This window comes from Talpa occidentalis, unplaced genomic scaffold (genome assembly GCF_014898055.3).
Source record: "Talpa occidentalis isolate TD23 unplaced genomic scaffold, MPIMG_talOcc4v2.1 talOcc4.2, whole genome shotgun sequence".
In the NCBI taxonomy this organism is placed as follows: Eukaryota; Metazoa; Chordata; class Mammalia; order Eulipotyphla; family Talpidae; genus Talpa; species Talpa occidentalis.
In genome coordinates, this window is record NW_023602073.1 from 142,987,336 (window position 1) to 143,009,575 (window position 22,240).

The following is a 22,240-nucleotide window of genomic DNA, read 5'->3' on the forward strand; positions in this document are numbered from 1 at the left end:
GGCAAGCAGAGGACCTGTGAGTTAAGACACTTAATCCCTTTGCTATGTCAAGACCGTACTTGGATTCTGAGTAAAATGGAAAAAAAAGAAAGAAAAAAGAAAAGCAGATTCTGATATTTGAGAGAGTTGGAGCTCTGAACACTGAAGGACGCTGTCGCGGCCACCTGGGAGAAACACCTGGAGCGCATACCACAGACTAAAGGCCGGTTCCCATAACCAATGAAGAGCTCACACAAATCAATAGGAAAAAGGAAAAAAAAAATTCTTCTTAAAAGTGACCAGTTTTCTTATAAGACCAAACAAGCACATTTTTCAGCTATGGGGCCAGAGCAAAAGCCAAACCTCTGACAAGAGCATCATGTTAGTGAGGGCGCGGGCTGAAGCCCCCAAGGGAGAGGAGCGTGCGACGCCGTCACGTCACAGACGCGCGGTCTGACTCAGAGGTCTCACGTGCAGGATCCGGAAACACACACACACTGGCCAGGCGCCACCGGCCAGGCACCCTCGCGGCACTGTCCACTGCAGCAAGCAGCCGGGGGGCCCCGCCGCTGGACGGGCTGTGCACGGGGTACCCCATAAAACACTACCAGGATCCAGCAAAAAAAGGACTGAGGATCTGCTTATGTTTTGGATGTGGAGTTATCTCTAGTGTATATTTATTAAATGAGAAAATAGAGCAAAGTACACGACTTGTTTACAGAAAAGGCAAAGGCACTGTTTGGACACGCACTGCACATCTCTAAGGGTATAAAAGAAATGGACACACCGGCCTCCGAGGACAGAGGACGAGCAGCGAGGGGTGGAAGGGACAGGGGAGGAAGTTTCAGTGTCACCCACCTCTTCTGTAACTTTTTAGTGGTGTTGTTTTTAACATGAACCTACTGCCCAGAAAAGAAACTACAAACTGAAAGTGCCCTCTTGAAGGTCTACCTGGGGAGCTCAGGCCCGTGCAAAGGCCACACTGACTAGATGCTCCCCTGGGTGCAGCTGATACAGCACACATGCTCCAGAGTGGGTCTCGGAAGGTGACTGAAGGCAGCCAGGGTCTTGAGGTCTTAAAGGCCAAACACTCTTGAGCTCCCACTCAGAAGACTATTTTCTCGTACACGAACACACAAACATGCTTTACCACAACAAGCAAAAGCACTGCCTGGTGAACGGCTGACATGCAAACACCCACACAGCCAGGTAGAGCCACAGCCACACTGGTAAGTCCTGCTCAACTTGACCTTGGACTCCTGCTATCAGGCCTCTCCCTGGCTCTATCACAGCTGCAGGTCACTAGTCCAGTATTCAACCTCCAGGGCAAAGCACAGGAAAGCTACTTAGCTGTGGTTAAGAAAACAACCTCACCCTCACCCTCAATTAAAGTATCTTTGCTCTTTCTCCTGACTGTAAAATGGCATGTGCACTGTAGAAGAGAGCTAGCAAAGTTTAAAAGCAAACAGCACCAAACCCAGCAGAGAACCTACACACTCCTCCCGGTCACTGTACTGAAAATGTTTTCCAGTGCCCCCCTCTGCCCTGCCCCACCCAAAAGGGGCAGAAAATGTGGCAACTCAGTGATTATGGCTTTGGAATCAGACCACAGAGTTCAACTGTCCACACTGCTGTTTTGCCAGCCACATAAACGAGGCCGGATTTCTTAAAGTCTCAGCTCACATTCCTCAAGAGTAAGACAAGGGCAGCTGCGAGTGTTCCGTGACCCGAGTGACAACTGAAGGAACATGAATCATACAGAGCAGCGGCCTGCACCAAGGGCTGAGACCTCAGGGCCACTCACAGTGTGTCTACTCCCAGGAGCCACACACTGGCACCAAGTCATATCCTTGCTCCAGCCCAGCACGGGTTCTGGAACTAGCCTCAAGGGAAAGAGCTGAGTACGGGGGCACATGTTCCCATAAAGGTGGCTCTAGAGTCTGTGACTTCACCAGATGATGTGAGAAAGACCCATCTGAGGCCGTCAACCAGACACCCGCTGCCCCCATCAGAATGTGTGTATAGATGGGGGAGATCCAGCAGCGCTGATGGTGGTCCTCGAGGAACCTCTCAACCCCAATCATTTGCAAAAAATATTGGAATAACGAAAATTTAATTAGGAGGCCAATTTCAAAATAAACTGGCAAAAATCAGTAATTTCTTTTAAACAGTAACTTGATAAAAAATACATTTGGGGGATATTCCCAACAGCAACAAGGAGAAAATAAAAACACCCCAAAATACAAAGCAGCAAAGATATCCAAAGCTTGAAGAGTCTTAGTAAAGAAAGTCTTGCCATAAATCACACCATGTTCTTGAGAGCAACGGCCACAAGCAGGAGGCAGCCTGTCTACAGACACACTGTGCGTTCCCAAAAGCCCCTTGGGATTTTGGGGGAGAAATATAAATAACATTGTCTCAAATGTACTCTGCTTACTGAGAAAAAAAAAAGAAATCAAGCCCTGAAATATACGGTGAGTTGAGAAAGAAAATGACAAAACTTTATTTTTAGTACTTTAAGGCCACAAATGTCAACAGCCACGGGCAAGTTAAAGACTTTCCACATTTTCATCCAGTTCTTTAATATGATTAGCATGGTTTTCAAAATGTTACCATAAAATATTTATTTTCACCATGAAGTTAAAACCTTCAGATTAAACTGTCCCCCAAATAAATGCCCATTTCAGCTATTAGTCTCCTTTGTCTTATGCTAGTGCTCACCAGCAAGTACTACTCCACTCTGCTACCCTGATGACTGTGCACTGAGCATTCCAACAATTCCACTGAGGGGAAAACCCGCGCTGCCTCCTGAATGTTAGACACAGTCCTTGCAAAGGAATCTATCAAAATATTATAGTCAGCACTGTAAGTTCCTCACAGACACAGAGGCCGTTCATATTTCTCAAACACCACAAAGATTCTCGAGGGTCCACTTGTAGGCTGAGAAAAGGTACAGGCAGATGACCCGAGGTGGTGCAGTCTCCACCGCTACTGGGAGGCGTTGGGGACAAACTGAAACTGTGTGCAAAGTGGCAAAAACGTGTGCCCTAGCACCTCAGTATCATTTTCCTAGTATAACCAGAACCCACTGATGGCCTTATAACACGATTAAGAGGCGGAACCAAAAAAAAAAAAAAAAGGGGGGGGGTGGTGAAACATGAGAAAAACTATTAAACAAGGATACATCAAAATTAATCAAAATCAAAGACCAGGGCCTCCCCAGTGGCGCAGCGGTTGAGCGCTGGGTTGCGAAGCTGCCCACAGCCTCTGCAGCACCGGTTCCATCCCCGGCCACCGGAGGAGGGTCCCGCATGGCGCGCAGACCTCTCCTGCTGCGTCCACTGCTCCCCTCAGCAGTGTATCTCGGTCCTTCTGCCTGCTCTGCTCCCCGCTCTGGCTCTGGTGAATTCTCTCACCCTCCCGCGCTTCTGACTGTACCCAGTGCTTGTACAAATAAATAAAATAAATCTTAAAAAAAAAAAAATCAAAGACCAGAACATCTCCACTGGCTTCAGACTCACTCTTGTACCAAATGCAGCCAGAAAACTGGACAAAGAACAAGGAGAGTAAACCGTGCAGGAAGGGGACAAATCATGTTGGGTCCAGTTTTCTACCCTGGAGAAAAAGCCTAGCAGAGAGGCTCAGCAGAAGGCAAAAAAAAAAAAAAAAAAAAGCAAAAATGATGAGATAAACATTTCAGACAAAAGCTGAGAATTTGTCACCAGCAAACCAATACTACAGGAAATGTCAAAGGAAGGTCTTTAACCAAAAAGACAATAATACTAGGTGAAATCCTAAATCTACACAAAAGAAAAATATCAGAAATGGTAAAAATGTGGGCATTATTAAATATTCTCAGTTTAATTTCCTTAAAAGATAGCCAACTTGGAAAAGATAACTGACTTTTAAAACAAGAGTAACAACAGCACATTGTGGGGTTTGTAATACTGAGAAATAAGATAGCAAAGCCAGCACAAAGGACAGGAGGGAGACAGGGAAGCATGCGGTCGCGGAGCTCTTCCATGTGAAGTGCTATGAGATTATTTGAAGTTAGAGCTTGTTAAGACACAGATGTGCACCGTGAACTGAGAGCAGTCAAGACACAAAGAAACATCTATTTATATGTGTATGTATGCAAGCAAGTCCATGGTAAAGATAAAAAGGAGTACTCTTAAAAAATCTGAAATGGAGAAGGAAATGAAAAAGAATAGATGGGGCAAATAAAAAATAAATAGCAACATAGCTCCCTTGAACCAAATCAAATCAAAAATTATATTAAATGTAAGTAGTCTAAACACACCAATTAAAAGACAGGGGTTGCTGACCTGATAAAAAAGCAAGACCCTGACTATATCCTATAAGACATGTACTTCAAGTAAAAAGAGACAGAGGCCTTAAAAGTAAAAGAATGAAAGAGCAGGCACTACAGCAGAGGCAATCCCCCTGGGGTGCTGGAACCACACGGAGCCAGGGTGAAGCATGGAGACGGTCTCGTCCCCAGGGCAGGATCACTGCCTGCCAGCCGGGCCTGTACCAATCCTGGCCTACTGGGGCCAAGGTTCAGCTCCCTGAATGCCTGGCTGACTTGACTTGACGCAACGCAGGGAGAAGCAGGGAGGCAGGTCAAACTCCAACGTCAGAGAAGGACTATCGGACACTGGATCTGCCCTCCCAACTTAAACAACTCAAACCCTGAAGGGAGTATGTGCAGCGACCGCTCCTAGGAGCTGGGCAGCAATGATCCAGAGTCCTCCTTGGCGGGGGTGGGGTGTGGGGTACCCAGCACTGGCACAGCTCCCTGCAGGCCACGTGGTTAGGCAAAACCCAGGCACCGCAGGTCAACACTCTGCTCTGAGGACGGAAGAGGGGAGGCCAAAACTGCCAGAGTTCACGGGCTGAGTGTGAAAGAAGAAAGAGCTGTGCAGAAACTCGGGCAGATGAGCAGAGGGCTCTTCCCCTCTCTCTGGCAGAGAACTGACCAGCATGTGCACACAGGGCAACAGCCCAGGACGGAGGAGCAGGGCCTCAGGGAGGGGCTCAGAGGTGCCGGGTGGGTGGCTGCAGTGGGAAGGCTGGTGGCTCAGGGCACTGAGCAGTTAGGCAGACAGGTGTCCCCTCAGCAGGGGGCAGAAAGCAGCCAGAAACGGTGATCTGATCTCACTTTACAAAACTTAAAAGGTAAACTTCAAAGGGATCAGACTGTTTCCCAGTAACTTAATTATATACCAGAACACAGTTTAAGAATGTTTTTGAAAACTACACAATTATCCAGCACCCCAAAAAGGTAAAATTCACTTTGGATCCAATCCAAATTCACTGGGCAGGGGGTCCTTCCTGGTGGTGCAAGGGGTTAAGACACAGCACTATGAAGCTATCCGCAGCCTCTGCAATAGGAGTTCCATCCCCGGGCAGGGAGGTGACCCACATGGCGCAGCAGACCTCTCCTGTCTTGCCCGCTGCTCCCCTCAGCAGTGTATTAGAGTGGATCTGCCTGTTCTGCTCTCCACTCTGTCTTTGGTAAATCCTTTCACCCGGTACACCTCTGGCCTACAGCCCAGTTCTTGCATGCATTAATAAATCTTTAAAAACAAACAAACAAAACAAAACAAAACAAAAAAAAAAACCCCAAAAATTCACCAGGCAGGGAAATAGATCCCAAGGAGGAGAGAAGGAATCGGTGGAAACTGACCCAGTATCTACTAATTCTATCATCAAGGTTAACATTCAACATTACTTATTATAATAAACATTACAAAATAAACAAGGCAATTCAACAATAGGGCAATTATTCACAGTCATCAGAAACGAAAGCACCCAAGTGCCCGTCAACAGAGGAACACATGAAGCGCGCAGGAGCCGCAGCTCAGGCGTGAGGAGGCCGGAGGGAACGACACAGCCGGGATGTGGGCGTGCTCAGAAGACACCCCGTGAAGTGAGCCAGATGCGGACGGGCAAGCACTGCTGACTCCGCTTAGACGAGGCACCTCAAATAGGTAATTTCATAGAGACAGGAAGCAAAAGAGGCAGCGGGCGGGGGTGGGGTGGGGGGGGCTACTGTTGAACAACACTGAGTTTCTATCTGAGAGGATGAAAAAGCTCTGGAAATAGAGGTGGTGGTTCCACAACACTGAAGGTATTCACGTCACAGAAGTTAACATTTCAATCTAAAAATTAAAATTCAGCCATTTAAAATGGTAAATTTTATGTTATGTATATTTCACAATTAAAAACAGACCATACAAACACATTAAAATGCGTAATTGTGGGGAATAAATGAATGGCTCTGACAGCACTTTCCTCCTCCCGTGAAACAGCCTCCTGGAGCCTAGAACGGGGAAGCAGCGCTGCAGTGAGAGAAGCCGGAGAAATGAAGACACTCTCCAAGGGCCTGCCAGGAGCTTAGAGAAAGCCAAATACTTCAAACTCAGTAGCAAAGATCACAGAGCAGATGTGATGAGTTTAACACTAAGAACACACTGTCAAATGTTTGCTTTAGGGCACTTTTGGGGTGTTACATGTCAGCACATGACCTTGGCTCCAACTTCAAAAATGAGAGGGAGAGAGGACCGGAAGGGGGGAGGGGAGACTCTGAGAACCCAGCTCAGGACCCACTGCACAGGCTCCAGGGTCTCCCCTGCAGGCATCGCCCCCAGCGCAAGGAAGACACGCAGGCTCTCTAACGAGGCTTCACACATGTCTGCTCGCCCCTTCCCACTAGCATTAAAAGCACGCATGTCTATCACATCTTTATCATAAAGGAAAAAAGTCCCCCTTCAACCCCAAATACTCCTTTGGCTCACGCTTTCTCTTCATGTGAGAAATTCACATCTTAACTGTCCACACGTGCTGCCTCTCCTAGGTTGTCCCTCTCCGCCTGCGGTGCTCGGGGTAGGCCTGGCCCACCTCCCGCCCTCCTGCGGTGGGACGCCTCTGCCTGGGGTCCCAGCAACGCCTTCCAGCTCAGCCACACAGAGCCTGCTGCGCCCTCACCCAGCTTGTGCCCTGGCCGCACACCACCTGCTGTCCTGCCCACTTCCTCGTCTTCAAACGCTTCCCAGGCTCCACGTGTCTCCTCTGGTTTTCTTCTTCCCTTTCTTGGGCTGTTTTGGAGACAGGCCCCCATGATTACCAGTGATGCCCCAGGTCTGCGCCCTCCTCACCCGCAGGTGTCCCTGGATGACACCCTGCCAAGGGCGCCTGCCATCTGTGTCCTGATGAACCCCCAATCTGAACATCCCTGTCTTCACTTGACAAAATCCAGGTCATCATTCAAGTGTCTGTGTAGATTTCCCTTGTGGGACGCAGTCTCTAATCCCTGAATCTGTCACTGGCCCTCCAAGGGCTGCCAGAAGTCCCCAGTCGCTGGATTCACACTGGGTCACTTCTGCGTGCTCTGCTGTGGCGCGCGGGCTCGGACACTCAGCTCCTGCTCCATGCCCCAGCGCAGCGCCTGGCCCAGAGGTGTGACAGAGCAGACCGTGGGCCCAGCGACCCCACACGCGGCAGCGGCCACCCAGCAGGTGCTCACTGTCCAGCTGGTGCATTCACTGCCATTTCCAAGTAAGTTTAATTTCACTATTTCAGTTTTGAAACTACAGAAGTACTATTTTCTTGAGATGAAAACTTTGTTCATTCTAATTCTAGGTTTACTGCACCCACTAAAAGACTCAAAAGCATCAATACTTTTAATAGGTGGTCACAGATCTCAGGTTCTTGCAAAATGCCAATGTTTGCCCCAAACATTTCTTAATTATACTTTTCTAAATCTCTACCATGCCTTTGGGGAAGAATTGCCCTTCTCCCCAATATCCTAGAGGTTTTTCTGCTTAATGGTGTCACCGGCAGTTGTAACACCACATCCTCATGATTGCTAGAGCTGCTGACTGGACACCATCGGTATGTTGCGGGGGTGGGGGGTGGGGGGGCGGGCGGGGGAGACACACAGGTGGTTACTACCACAGGCTGCTCCAGGTGGAGCGGTGGTGCAACAGAAAAATTGGTGACGTGAGGAGGAATGGGCGGGGGAGGGCCACTTTAAATACGGTGGTCAAGGAAAATCGCTTTGGGAGGTCATCTGAGCACAGGGCTAGCCTATGAAGGACAGGCTTGGGGCAGGGGTGGGGGGGGGCAGCAAGTACAGAGGCCCAGCTCCAGGGCTCTGAGAGTCCAGTGTGAAAACACAAGCACAGTCAGAGCACACACTGTACACTGGCGTACACCTATGGAAGGAGTGTTTAAATGAATGCTGATTTTTTGCAGGCCTTCCCTGCCGTGTCCTGCAAATATCCTAGCATTTAGGAGGGGGAGAAAAGATGTTTTATTTATATATAAATATACTACAAAACCTATGAATATACTGAAAAATAAATTAAGGAAGCAAGCACGACCAAAACCAGAAAAAGAAGATGTGGGACATGTGGTGCGGCTGCCATCCTGCCTTCCTGGACGCACAGTGGGAAGTGGCCCCTCTCAGCAGGTGTCCTGGCCTCAGTCTTCTCCCAGGAGCTCCTCCCTGTCCTCTCTGCCAGAAGCTCAATGACTGAGTGAATGAAAACTTCAGACACCTTTTTTTCAGTTAGCATAAAAAAGGACATATGCCTGCCCACCTTTCAAGGTTCTTCTTTTGTATTAGACATTTTCCTGGTTTTGAAAAAAAGATTACCCTGAAAGTATAATTCTTCATCACTCAGGACCCCACCAAACCCAGAGATTTACTGTATAAGGTAAAAGACAATGGGTATTTATTTTTTAGGCTTTCACACATGAAGAATGACAGGGTTACGCTAGACGACTAGCAAAGTCCCTTTTGGTCTACTGAAAGAATGAGAATATTTTATATTCTAGTAAAGACCTACTACACTTAATGAGCTGTACAGGTCTTCAAATTTAAGCTGCTCAAGTGATGTTTCTCCTTAAAGTCATCACCAGAGACACCTGGAGAATATGGCACCTCTTTTAAGCTGGGACTTGGACGCAAGTCAGTACTCTTAACTATGATTTACTCTTATCAGCGGGTCCTCTTCAGGGCAGTTGCTCTTCTGGACTCATACAGCTAGTAAAAACTCGCATAGAACTGGTTTTACAGCATCACAACTGTAAGGCTAAAGATGTGAAACAAAACTGCCTAAGGAAATTGTCAGCAAAATAAAATAGAATTTGAAGCACGAACTTAAAGTCTATTACATTAAAAACAGAAGAGTGAATCTTATGGGTAGAAATGAAGATATAAGACCAAACAGCAACCAAGGGATCAGAAAAGAACACAAAACCAGGGATTCATGGAGCCAGAGAAGCTGTTTGGGGGCAGGGTGAAGGGAGGGGGGCGCGTAGACACCTGCTATTCAGCAGGAAAGGGCCCTCCGCCCAAATTCGCCAGCCTCCAGGTGAGCCCTCCTGCAAACCAACAAACACTATGAAAAGGGAAGACAGTGGAGTGGGACTGGCCACCTCTAGGGGAGGCCCTTCACAGACTATGTCACTGCTTAGTTTTCAAAACAACCCTAAGTTGATGGAAGCTACATGCATTGAGTGACCCGACTTGAGGCAGAAGGAGCAACAAATGGAGCAGCTGGAATGTTAACCCAGTTCTGTGGCCCCACGCCTGCGCCGCAGTCACGCCGTCACGCCGGTGCTGACCACATCCTGGCCCCTTAACTGGTCCCCTGCCACCACCTGTCCTCCCGACGGCCAGCTCCACACAGCTGTGAGCGATTCAGGACAACACAGGCCTCCAGTCACACATCTAGAACTTGTACCTAGGAGAAAGTTCAAATTCATTTCCCTGGCATTAAAAACGCTCCATAATCTAACTCTACCCTAAGAATCTAGCCCCTCCTCCCCACTCCAAGATGCCAAATCCTTTCAAGGTCACACTTGTCTCAGCCCCCAGACTTGCGGGAACCCACACTGAGGAGTGCTCAGAGCGGCCACGCCTTCTCCTTTCCTCTGAGGGATGCCCGGCTAGTCCTAAGCTCCTCTTCCCCCAGAGCCAGAAGAGGTGGCCCCAGTCCTACTCCGGGGTCTAGCCCAGTTCGGGGCTGCTCAGGGGCGGAGCAATGAGCACTTGAGTGGAGGGTGACCTCTGTTTATATCCTTTATTTGAGGACTATCCCCCATTTATAGTGAGTTTAACGTCCTCTAGAAAAGGGGCAGGAGAGGCTCTGGCACATCACAGAGGCAGAGTGACTCACTGCAGAGGGCCACGAGCCGGGGTGCAGAGCCACTGGGACCACAACGCAGTCTGGTGGTGAAGCCTGGGCCTGCCCGGCGGCCTGGAGGCTCTCAGTCGGCCCTCGGAAGACAGCTGCTGCATGTCCACCACGCCAGGAGGGAAGGAGCAAGGAAGAGCCCCAGATGCTCACGGGAAAGGGAACCCTTACAACGGAAGGCAGGGGGGAAGGGAGCGTCCTGGGGTGCAGGGAGCAGATCAGGGTGCTGGGGGTGGGCGCCCAGCCTGCCTGAGTTGCCACTTAGGTTTTTCTACTGACTATGTCTCCCACAGCTGTTTTCTAAAACCACGAAACACCTGAGAGAGAGACTATTTGTCGTTACGTCTTTACGGGCTCTAGAGTAAACCTAGTTACTCCGGCTGCAAGTTATAAAAAGCACCAAGCACAGGCGAAAGTAAAATGGCAGGAGAGGGGAAGCCGCGGGCGCCGCACCAGGGTCCCCGAGCTCTGTGTGGACCCGCGCACATTAGTGGGCCGGTCCCTGGAAACAGGGGCGATGCAAGGCCCCCAGCTGATCCAGGCGCGCACTTCCCGCTAGAGCCCGGCTTCGGGTCACCGCGGAAGTGACAGAAGAGTAGCTGCTCCTAAGGAGACAAGGGAGACGCCTGAGGAGGCTTGAGGAAAACAAGCTGCTAAGCAGGTCACTGTCAGAGTGAGCGTAGTTGAGACAACAGTTAAGACAAATGGGGTGCGATAACCTTCTCTAAACCTGGGGCTCTATCCTCTCAACGCTGTGACTTGGTTTTCAGCTTTTCAGCTCTTCAGGACGGAAAGCCCAGCCAAGCTCTACGGCACACCGCGCCGGGAGGGAGAGCTCAGAGCGCTCGGGGGGCGACGCCAAGAAACATTTTAGTTGTCTACCAAAGCAACGGTGAGAAAACATACATTTATATATTTTAAGTTAAAATAGGGTCGCAGTATTTCCTTTTCAATCTTCACTTTCACCAGCTTTTGACTCAACCACCGGCACCTGGAGGTGCAAGGCAGGTCACTTGTCACCTCTGACGTAACGAACGCTTAAGTGACCCTCGTCTCAATCTGCTTCTTAGCATTTTTGTCTTGCCAGCTCACCTAAGCGCACAGAAAGGCTTCCAAGGGCCTTGTCTCCCGAGGACCCTGCCAAGCGCTGCGAGCTGACGGGAGGACAGCAACACACACGCCCTGAAACTCTGGGCATGTCGGGGACGGTCAACGACCCAGAGCAAAACCTACTTTAAGTTCACGCTGGCGAGTCAACCACCGCAGCCAGTGCCCGTATCGCCGCCTCCGCAGCGGGCTTGGCCGGATGACATGGACCTTGCCCTACTGCCTATCAAGCAACATAAACACAGCAAATGCCGAGTTTACAAGCGCCGTTTACAACGCAGCTCATCAGACTGGATTTACCAAGATATTAAGGATGTAGCCTTGATTTTTAAGCGTGATAACAGGAATCATGTGTTTTATCTAAGTCTTTACCTTTGGTCATATACTGAAATATGTGTCATGAAAGAAGTCTGTCATTTGCTTTAAAACACTGAGGCTAAGGGATATGGGGGAGGAAGGCAAGAAGAAAAATCGGCCAGGAGTTGGCGATGTCGAGGCCAAGGTACAGAGGGTTGCATGGTACTGACCTGCTCGGATCTTTATGCTTGGAATTTTTGTAAATAAAAATTTAAAATTAAAATTAAACATGCCAAACTGCTTGGATAGCTTAAAAACTCAGACATGGCATTTTCATAAAACTCATGGCATTTCAGTAATATACTTCACATTAAAGAATCACTTCATGGAACTGGAGAAAGAATAACAATTTACTGCATCTCACAGTCCTACGCCAGGGTCCTGACACACTTCTCTTAAGCTCAGAAGAATATTCTAGCCCAATTCTCAGTTGTGCCAATTGCTTTCTTACACTCTGCTCTCAGAACTGCTGAAGCTTCGGAAAGTTTACACAAGAAACTGCTTTAGCCAGCAGATTCCAATTAGAAGAGAAAAACAGTCAGTTGTATTAGTTATAAATATTTTATATTTGTGTAAAATCTGAGAGTCTGGAAATGTTTTACTTACTGTCTGAGTGCACATCAGTCAATACAGAGATGCCAGCTGGGCAGCCATGCCACAGCTGAGGGGCAGGTGAGCTGACAGGTGTATCTATTTACTTTTAGTAGAACCAGTAAACAAGATATGAAAATTTCCATCAGATAGAATAAAAAACCCTACATGTTAGAGATTATTAAAACTGCATTTGAGACTACTTTGCACTGACTGACTGGACCAGGCCATAGCCATTTGGAGAAGAACAGCAAACTTCTGCAGGGCTCTCACTGACTGGCTAGTGGAGCACAGGATCATGCTAAAGTGACTTTAATTAGATACAATTAAGTTTTACTGGGATGAAATAAGACTTCAGCCCAATATAAAAGTGAACAGAATATCAACTCCCTGCAGTCAGCTTTGGTCAATAAACACAAGCTCCCCCCTTTAAAGAAAATGTCCCTCCTTTAGGTCTGTCAAGACCCCACCTACAAAGGTCTCAGGTGTCACTCAGTGCACCCACCCAGGCCCCCCTCGAGGCCACCTGGCCCTGGGCTTCCTCCAAGGTTCAGGTGCTGCTCCCCCCACCCAAGGGCGATGCCCTTTCCCTAGACACCAAAGTCCAGCTCGCTCCCTCCCTGCAGGTCATCACTTGAGGGCCACCTCCCAGAGGCCTCCTGGGCCATCCCATCTAACACTGTGTGCTTGTCACGCACCCACGTTCACAAACCACCACATCTTCTCCTTCCCAGCTGTATCTTTCTCCTTACTGATGTTGTTTATTGCCCTCTCTCCCCTAGAATGTGAGGTGCAGGAGAGCAGGGATTTCTGTCTGAAAGCAGGGTTTTATTTATTTTTAATTTTTAATTTTGAGAAAGCATTTATTTATTTATTTATTTTTAACATTTATTTATTTAGTTATATAAGCACTGGGTACAGTCAGAACCGCAGGAGGGTGAGACAATTCACCAGAGCCAGAGCAGAGAGCAGAACAGACAGACTGACGAAATACACTGCTGAGGGGAGCAGCAGGTAGCAGGAGAGGTCTGCACGCCATGTGGGACCCTCACCCAGTGGCCGGGGATCGAACTGGTGCTACAGAGGCTGCGGGCAGCTTCACAACGCAGCGCTCAACCGCTGTGCCACCGAGGAGGCCCTTAATTTTTAATTTGGGGGTCACATTTCTGTTCTTCCATGTGTGCACACATTCCACTCACTCTCTATCAAACCACCTGCTTGAGGGCAGGGATTTTAAATCCTCACCGCCAATGCTGTGCTCCTCATGCCCCCACTGCTTCAGGCCCAGCATGGGTGCTGACAGTTTCCAGAAGCAACAAACCAACACGGAGCCCCGAGAGCATGCGGTGGGGGCGCTGCTGGGGACTGGTCACATACGCTCCACCTGGTAGAGCAGTCATCACGCATCTACTAGGAGCAAACGTGCTTTCTGGTTTCGCTGGCATGTTTGTCCTCTATACCTCCAACAACTTTTTATCTTGTTTTGATGTATGAAAAGTTAATGTACCAGAATTAACAAGGCACACAGAGGCAATGGCAAAGAGTCAAACTCAACTGGCCAGACACCCAGATTTGGGAAACCGGGTTTAACAAACTTTTGACAAATAAGAGGCAGAAAGGGACATACATCACCTCCCAGGGCAGTCAGCAGACTTGTCCCGGCCCCAACATCTTCAAGGTCGACCCTACATCGCAGGTCTGTCTCAGGACAGAGATGTAGGGGTTTTGGGGAGAGGGCGCCACCACCACAGCACAGCAAGGGCACAGCACCAAGTGGCGGGGGCACATCTAAACGTGTGGAGCCACACCTCCGTGCTGTGGGAGAAGGAGGTGAGTTCAAAGATGAGGAACCCCAAGGCCATGCATTTTGTACACATCCTCACCCACAGGTTATATGCCTCCCTGGGAGAGCAGGCCTGTGAACAGACTCTAGTGCGACTGCCTACTAGGGTGGGGATATAAGTAGTAAGTTATTGCAGAAAAATAAAGTTCTATTCGTTCTGCATCTTTCTCCACCTGGACTGTGCAATGGGACATGCCCCCACTTCCTACTCTTGCTTGTAGTTTACAGACGAGGAAACTAAAGCATTAGGTAACTTTCCAAAGTAAAAGAGTCGTGTCTGCCTGGGATGTAAGCCCCCTCTCTGCAACGGGACACAGCAACTTCATGGTCACACAACACAGATCTACCTTCCCTGCATCTCTAAATGGAAACACGACAGAATCTCTCTTCTACATGTAAAATTGAAAGGAAATACAAAACTAATAAATGAAGTGGAATTTTACAGACCTACTTGAGTCAAAGAAATGCCACCAACCTCAAAATTAATTCGGTACAGACGTGGCCCTGCACACAGTAATCATGCAAAAGTCCAATTCACTGAGAAATTAACAGCAAAAAGGCATGATGAAGTGAAAAGCATTTTCAAATGTAGCTATATTTTATTAGTAAGATAATTTATACACATTTTAAAGACAGTGTTGCAAATGAGAAAAGGAAACACAGTCTGTAACAAAGTGTGTTCATTTATAATAGATTTAAAGACTGCCCTGAAAGCCCACCAGCTGGGAATCCCTAATCTAGCATAAACTTATTTCCAAGCAGGCACATCAAAAGCTCCAGACATTTTAACTAAACTGCTAAACTGGAAGTCGAAGGAGCAGATCCATTTAATCATCCCAAAACACTATGACCACGGCCCTGGGGATTTAGAATTAGATAAAAGACAGAAATAGGCCATCTGCACCGCAAGTGCTGCTCACCTGTTCCCGAAGTGGTTTAGCGTCACCAGTCCATGATAAAGTTTTAGATCACAACTAGGGAGACTGGAAATTTATGCTGTCTTTAAAATGTCCTATCTTGATGCAAGGGCATTCCCTCTAATAAAAGAACTCTTTCAGAGAGGCCTCAAACCAAACCTCCCTTATGTAACACCACTCATCACCCTACCCAAGAAGAGGAATGATCCTTTTCTACATAGGACTAATGTATGTCTGAGAATGAAATTAGTATTTTTACCTAAAATTTTCCACCTGTGGCTTTTTTTTAAGCATTTTTTTAAAAAAGATTTATTTATGCATATAAGAACTGGGGTACAGGCCAGAGATGTGGGGGTGAGAGAATTCACCAGAGACAGAGTGGGGAACAGAACAGGCAGATTGACTGAAACACACTGCTGAGGGCAGCAGCAGGCGAGACAGGAGAGGTCTGCTGCGCCATGTGGATTGCTCCCTGGCCAGCTGGGGATAGAACTTGTGCTGCAGAGGCTGCGGATTGCTTCATAGTGCTGTGCTTAACCCCGTGAGCCACCAGGGAGGCCCCAAACTGTGGCTTCTTGACTGACATAAAATCATTTTTACTCAAGTTTCCAGTGACAGTGAATGCAAAAAATAGAGGGACTCACATCAGAGCAGCACCCCTAACATGTGGAGTCTCACATGTGGAGTCTCACAAAGGTCATAGTGTCTGTTTCCTCCATCAGGTTGTCAATTCTTCCTGAGTAGGAAACTGCATTGTTCACTTACAGCATTTGCAAGTTTTAGGAGGGACTGTTGAATGAAAATGGAGTTTTTTATTTCTGGCAGCATATTTAACATTTCCCAGAAATATTCCTTGATATTAATGCATAATAATTTGTAATGTTAACCACAGGCAGGGAAAGACAAACGTGTTCCTTCTATAACTAACAGCACATGCTGCTTTTGGATCCAACAAAAAGACTTTGAAAGGTGTAAAGGCCCACAAGGATTTCCTATTTGTCTGTATTACCCTTATTTAGACATGCAGTGCTTATTATTGACAGCACATGGATGGCTTCTTAATCTCAGACCTATTTTTTTTTTGCCTTCAGAAGTATGAGCCCTAGACCAATCAATTATTCAAAGATAGCTTTTTCTCCTTGAGGAACTCTTCTTTTCTCTGGCTTTAACAAATATTTGTCATTTTACTTCTCTGAGGTGTCCAATTTGAAATTGACAAAATTCAAATTTGTCACAGGCATAGGTACCAACCTTACAAATGAGATGAAGATAACCTGAATTTATACAAATATTATCTGAATTATAACTTAAAAATCAATTTCTTTTACACAGTAATCCCCCCTGAAATTAAAAATTGTTCTGATTATACAACCACTTTAGAAGCACATTATAAGGAGCAAATAAATCTGAACTGACTGTTGTGAAATGTAATGACATGCAAAGCTGTACAGCACGACTTCAAGCTGCCTAAAAAGCAACCAGGAAGGCAGTGAGCAAGTGCAGAACCTACCTTACCACCCTGTGATCTCAGACCCTTGTAGAGCCGAAGCCACTGTGCACACAAACAGGTGACCAGTAACGCCACACTGAAGAGTTACTGAGATGACAAACTGATAAGAAGCCAAACGGCCTTTATTTGAGAATGCTGTACTAATCTTTGGATTTTCAGCATCTCTTGATCACGGTTTTATTCTTCTAAGAGTCTTTTTTTTTTTTTTTAAGATTTATTTATTTATACAAGCACTGGGTACAGTCAGAAGCACGGAAGGGTGAGAGGATTCACCAGAGCCAGAGCGGTGAGCAGAACAGGTAGACTGACAAAGTATACTGAGGAGGGGAGCAGAGGGTACGGCAGGAGAGGTCTGCGCGCCATGTGGGACCCTCGCTGGTGGCTGGGGATCGAACCGGTGCTGCAGAGGCCGTGGGCAGCTTCGTAGCCCAGCGCTCAACCGCTGCGCCACCAGGGAGGCCCTCTTCTAAGAGTCTTTTAAGCAAGAAACAAGTACTCACTGCATACAGCGTACTTTGTAACCCCCCCTCCCCCCAACACTACAGTCTGCAGAGTTTAGAGAGGAGCCATGGACAGAACCCAGGTGCTGACTTTTCTCTTTCCATCTTCCCTGGCAGATGAAGCAGTATCAGCATCACCTGGGAATTGGTGGAAATGTCCCCACCTCCTCAGAGCCCGGCCGTCCATGACCTGACAAGCCCCTGTGGGTGACTCTGCTGCAGCGAGGGTCCAGAAGCTCTACCTACTGTTAATGCCCAAAACTCAGGTCACACGACCATCAGGCATCCTGACCGCTTCAGCAGGGGCCCAATACAAGCAACAGTTTATACAAACCTCAGAAAGGGCAGAAGATGGTTTCACTTATCAAAAAGGGGAATGAGGGTTGAAAGAAAGGGGGTGAAGTGCTAGAGCATGAGCAGTGTGGAGCTTTGGTAGAGGGCGAGGGAGGCGTGTGCATGTTGAGGTATAAAGCTGGACACTCCCCAAGTTGTATCATCTTGTAAACAAATGGACCACATCAACAAAATTTGATGCACGTAAATAAAACCTAATAGAATGTGAAAAAGGGATGGGGGTGGGTTTTAAACTGCAGCATTACAGGTACAATGTAGTAGTAAAAACTGGAACAGAGTAGCTTTAAGTGCTATCAAAATTTAAATAATTTTTTTTTTTACATCATCTTGGCTTTAAATGATTAAGACAATCCACCTAGTGTATCTACTGTAACTGAGGACTCCACCCTAGGCCGCTATTGTCTATAGTCTTTTTGCTTATAAGCACACTGGATACACTGCACCTACTGGTGAGTGAGTCTGACTCGCAAACGCAAAGACTGACATCTCAATATTCAGTTCTGGACTCTGAAACCTAACGAAGGTGGCTGAGTACAGAGAAGACGACCCAGGCAGAGGACTGGCTGCGCAGAGGACTGGCTGCCTTTCCTTCAGGTAAAGTGTGCAGCGGCGGCTAAAAGGACAATGTATTTACAAGCAGCAATTTTTAAGAACTCCAGGCTCAGTGTTGGATAGTCAAAAAGTTTGTAGGAATTTTATGAAGTTTTTTTTAACATAATGATTTTTATTATGCAATAATTTATTATGCAAAATAAGGCTATTTTGGTTTCAAGCAAAAGAAACCTATTCTGCCTATCTTTTTATTTTTTTTTTATTTACACTTGCTTTCTTTTACTGCACCTCCTAGCAGAGGGATTTCTATACATTAGCATTTTGCTATTGGAGCACCACTTACTATTTATAAGCAATAATTTAAAACATTTTTTTCATCTTAGTATAATTTAAAACAGAATATGGATAAATTTAAGAATCTGCTCTAGAGGTCTGGCTAATGACTAAGTTTTTAAATAAATTTAAAAAACCCAATCATCTGTTTTTTTCCCTTATTATAAATGCAATAAATATTTGTTTTTCAAAATCTGGAGAAACACAAAACAGGTTAAAGTCCCCAGGTGCAGTGGCTGGGAGAGGACAGCCTCTGTGAACACACATCTCCATTTTCCAGCTTTGTCAGGGACTGGCATTAGAAAACACATTTAAACTTGCATTTAACTGGTATATTTTAAATAGCTCTTTAATGTTAACTCTCCCAGGGAGGATTCCAATTTTATCCTGCTCCACACATAGGAGGCACACAAGAGCAACTGAAAGGTCTGCCAACCTGAATACCAGGGACCCTCCTAGACAGTATGACTTCAAGATTGCCAAGATGTATTGTGTTTTTAAAGTGACTAATGTGATGGAATAAAGGTTAAAATTCATGAATTTGGGGGGAAAACAGACATTTCAATATTTAGCTCCTCTGAAAGCTATGCTGGTCCAGAGGCGGCAGCAGGAGCCCCAGCCCTGGGAAGTTTCACCTTAAGGACCCACCCACCATGCCAAGCTGCCCTCTAGGCCTCCGCCTCCCACACCTTACCCCTAGGGGCAGAAAAACTGGCACTGAGCTCAAAATAAGTTCAAATGAAGGAATTTGTGAATAACAATGGTAACGATTCCCAGACTAAAGCTGCATTTCCTGCCCTCATCCCTAAAGTTTATGTCTCTTAAGACTTAATGAACAACCACAAACAGGTGACTTTTAAATCCTACCTCAGCAGGTAATGACACTAGGTAACTCCATTTTCAGATACTAAAAATAGCTTAGAAGAACTGAGTCATACTGAATAATATCCTCAAGCACTGTACTTGCAGTACCTAGAAATGATTAAGGACTAAACCCATCCTGCATTTTTAATGGTCAAAATGGGGGGGGGTGTGTGAAGAAAAGAAATATCAAGTGGAATATGAAATGCCCAGAATCTGTGCTTCTGATTGTTCACTGGTTTCAATTAAAATGCTTAATAACTTTGCTTTTTCACCTTTTCCCTCCAAAGAAAGATTTAACAAACTTTATGTGTCCATATTCTATTTCCTCACTTTGCAGCCTATTATAAATGATTTTGGTTTTGCTCAGGAAAGCATGGCAGGCTAATACAATGAAATATCACCAGACTGAAACACTGGAGTGTGAATACAATTTTAACAGCAAAAGACTCACATAAATACTCTTTAAAACACACCGCTGAGTCAGCACAAAAAGAAAGGCTCTAGAGAGCTCATAGGGGAAGTAAAAGCAGAACCCTGGAGAAAAACATGTCTACCCCAGGAGTAGCCTCCAAATCCTGGAGTGTTTCAGTGCTCACAAGGCTTGTATTAAGCAACAAGCTGGGAAGCCAAAGGACCTCAAAACAAAGATAAAAGAGAAAAACCTGTTGTGCAAAAGTTTTACTGACGTAACCGGGTCACTCCTGCTCAGAAAGCCAGACTCCGAGCCACAGGTTGTTTCCATGAAGGAAGCATTTTATCAACAAGTGGTGCTACATCAGGAGGACAGCAAAGTCAGTATTCAGAAAAGGCTGTCACCCGAGGTGAGTGAAGGAAGGTTCCACAAGAAAGAAAAGAATGTGGGGACATGCAGGAGTGGGGCGTTTCTTCCTTCTCAGGTCTGGGGTGCACACAGTCTGGGGTAGTTGGTGACAGAACTACTGATGGTGTTTCTGAAACAGCAACTCAGAAAAAAAAACACACCAAAGAAAGCAAAGCACCATGAGAATGAGCAAAAACAGAGGGCTGAATCAGACTTCAGATATTAGAATTGAAAGAGGCAAACCATGAGTGTTTAAAATGCTTATAAAAATGTGAGCAAAGAACAAAAGACTACAAAGGATGAACAAGCACATCTGAAAGAAATAACTTAAAAAAAAACAAACTTGAAAATTAATTGAGTGGATACAAGAGCAGACTAAGCCTGACTAAAGAAAGAACAGCAAATGGGAGGTAAGAACTAAAGAAAAGACCCAGAATGACGTCTAAAGGAAACATGGTAGGATGAGAGTTGGGAAGTCAGGTGTCTGTTGGATCTTTTCATCCTAATTAAAGTTCCGGGAAAAGGCACCATCATGAAAGAATAGTCTCGGAATTTTCTAGACTTTCACCCCCAATACAATTGCCATTAGCTGCATTTAGCTACTCAAAGAAAAATGAAAATTTTAAAACATAGTTCTTCAGTTGCTAATCACATTTTAGTTCTCCTTAACCACATGCGGCAGGTGGCTACAATCTCAGTCTTTGGAGATGTAGGACCTCTCCATCACCACAGAAAGTTCTACTAGAAATCGCTGAAACACCCATCTTCAGACTGAACACACGCTCCCTATTGCTCAACCTGTGTAAACGAAATCCACAGAAGGGCGCACTGAGATGAAACCATGGGAAGGTCTTAAAATGGGCACAGAGGGAAGGTTCAAACCACCTAGAAGGGAACATACTACAGAGTTAGATTCTTGGGAGAAAACAGAGACATAGTACCTATAAGTAGGCTGAGAGAAAAATACCATCAACCTAGACCTTTATACCTAGAAAATATCTTTCAAGGGCTGGGCAAAATACATTTTCACACATAGGAGATTTACCAAATCTTCCTGAATGGGAATTTCAGGCTTCATTTTAAGGCAGAAGGAAAATTACCCCAGAAAGGACTGAAATGTAAGAAGGAATTATAAGCAAAGAGATGGTAAAATTTGGTTAAAACTAAAAATATATATATTTAGACATAGAAACAAAATATCTAATTTGTGGTGGCAAAGACAAAAATGAAATACTGGACAAGAACTGACTATATTGGGGGAGATGATTAAAGTCATATAAACAGATCTTCTAAAAAGTTAAGAGGGTTAAAAAAAAAAAAAAAAAAGGTGAGATAACGAGGAGGAGCAGGAGACTAATTGATCTAAAAGATGGTAGCCAGAAAGACAAAAACATTGTCTTTTTGACGGCTGAAAGACAAAACTCTCTAGCATAAAGATTGCAGACTAGATAAAAAGGTAAAATTCAACTCAACTATGTTTAGTAGGTCCAGAAATCTCCACACAGCTCTCCATAGTGGTTGGACCAGTTTGCACTCCCACCAACAGTGCAGGAGAGTTCCTTTTTCTCCACACCCTCGCCAACATTTGTTGTTGCTAGTTTTTTTTAATATGTGCCATTCTCACTGGTGTAAGATGGTATCTCATGGTAGTTTTGATTTGCATTTCCCTGATAACAGCAATTCCACTCCTAGGTATTTACCCAAAGGACACAGAAACATCAATTCCAAAGAGCACCTGCACCCCTATGTTTATAGCAGCACTGTTTACAATAGCTAAGCTTTGGAAACAACCCAAATGCCCAAAAATAGATGACTGGATCAAGAAGATGTGGTACATATATACCATGGAATATTACTCAGCATTCAAAAAAGATAAACACATGCAATTTGCAGCAACATGGATGGCGCTGGAAGGGATCATGCTCAGCGAAATAAGCCAGAAAGAAAAGAAAAATACCGGATGGTCTCACTCATAGCAGGAATCTAGAAAACTTAAATAAGGGACCAGGAAAATGAATAACTATAAGAAAGTGAAAATCAAAATCAACAAAAAACTATGAACCAGAGACACTTTTTGGGGGGTGGGGGGGCGGGAGGGGAGGGATTGGGGTCAGAATGGGGGGGGTTGCAATTGTATGGGGAATATAAAAATAAAATTTATTATTTAAAAAAAATTCAACTCAACTTATTTATGATACAAGAACTAGGATGCAGGCCAGAGATGTGGGGGCAGGGGAGGGGGTGAGAGGATTCACCAGAGACAGCAGGCAACAGAACAGGCAGATCTACTGAAATATGATGTTGA

At 45.9% G+C, this 22,240-nt stretch overlaps 1 protein-coding gene across 3 annotated transcripts in view; it reads right to left on the reverse strand.

The window, feature by feature from the left end:
- The window catches only part of SNX9 (sorting nexin 9), a 110,327-nt gene that overhangs the window by 63,752 nt on the left and 24,335 nt on the right, over positions 1–22,240 (reverse strand). Inside the window, exon 1 of one of the 3 annotated variants that reach the window (XM_054697932.1) lies at positions 13,875–13,898. The exons of the other annotated variants lie outside the window; for them this stretch is intronic. The gene's annotated coding sequence lies outside the window, so the exon portion shown is untranslated. Of the gene's footprint in view, positions 1–13,874; positions 13,899–22,240 lie in introns of those variants that run through there. 3 annotated transcript variants of the gene reach the window in all.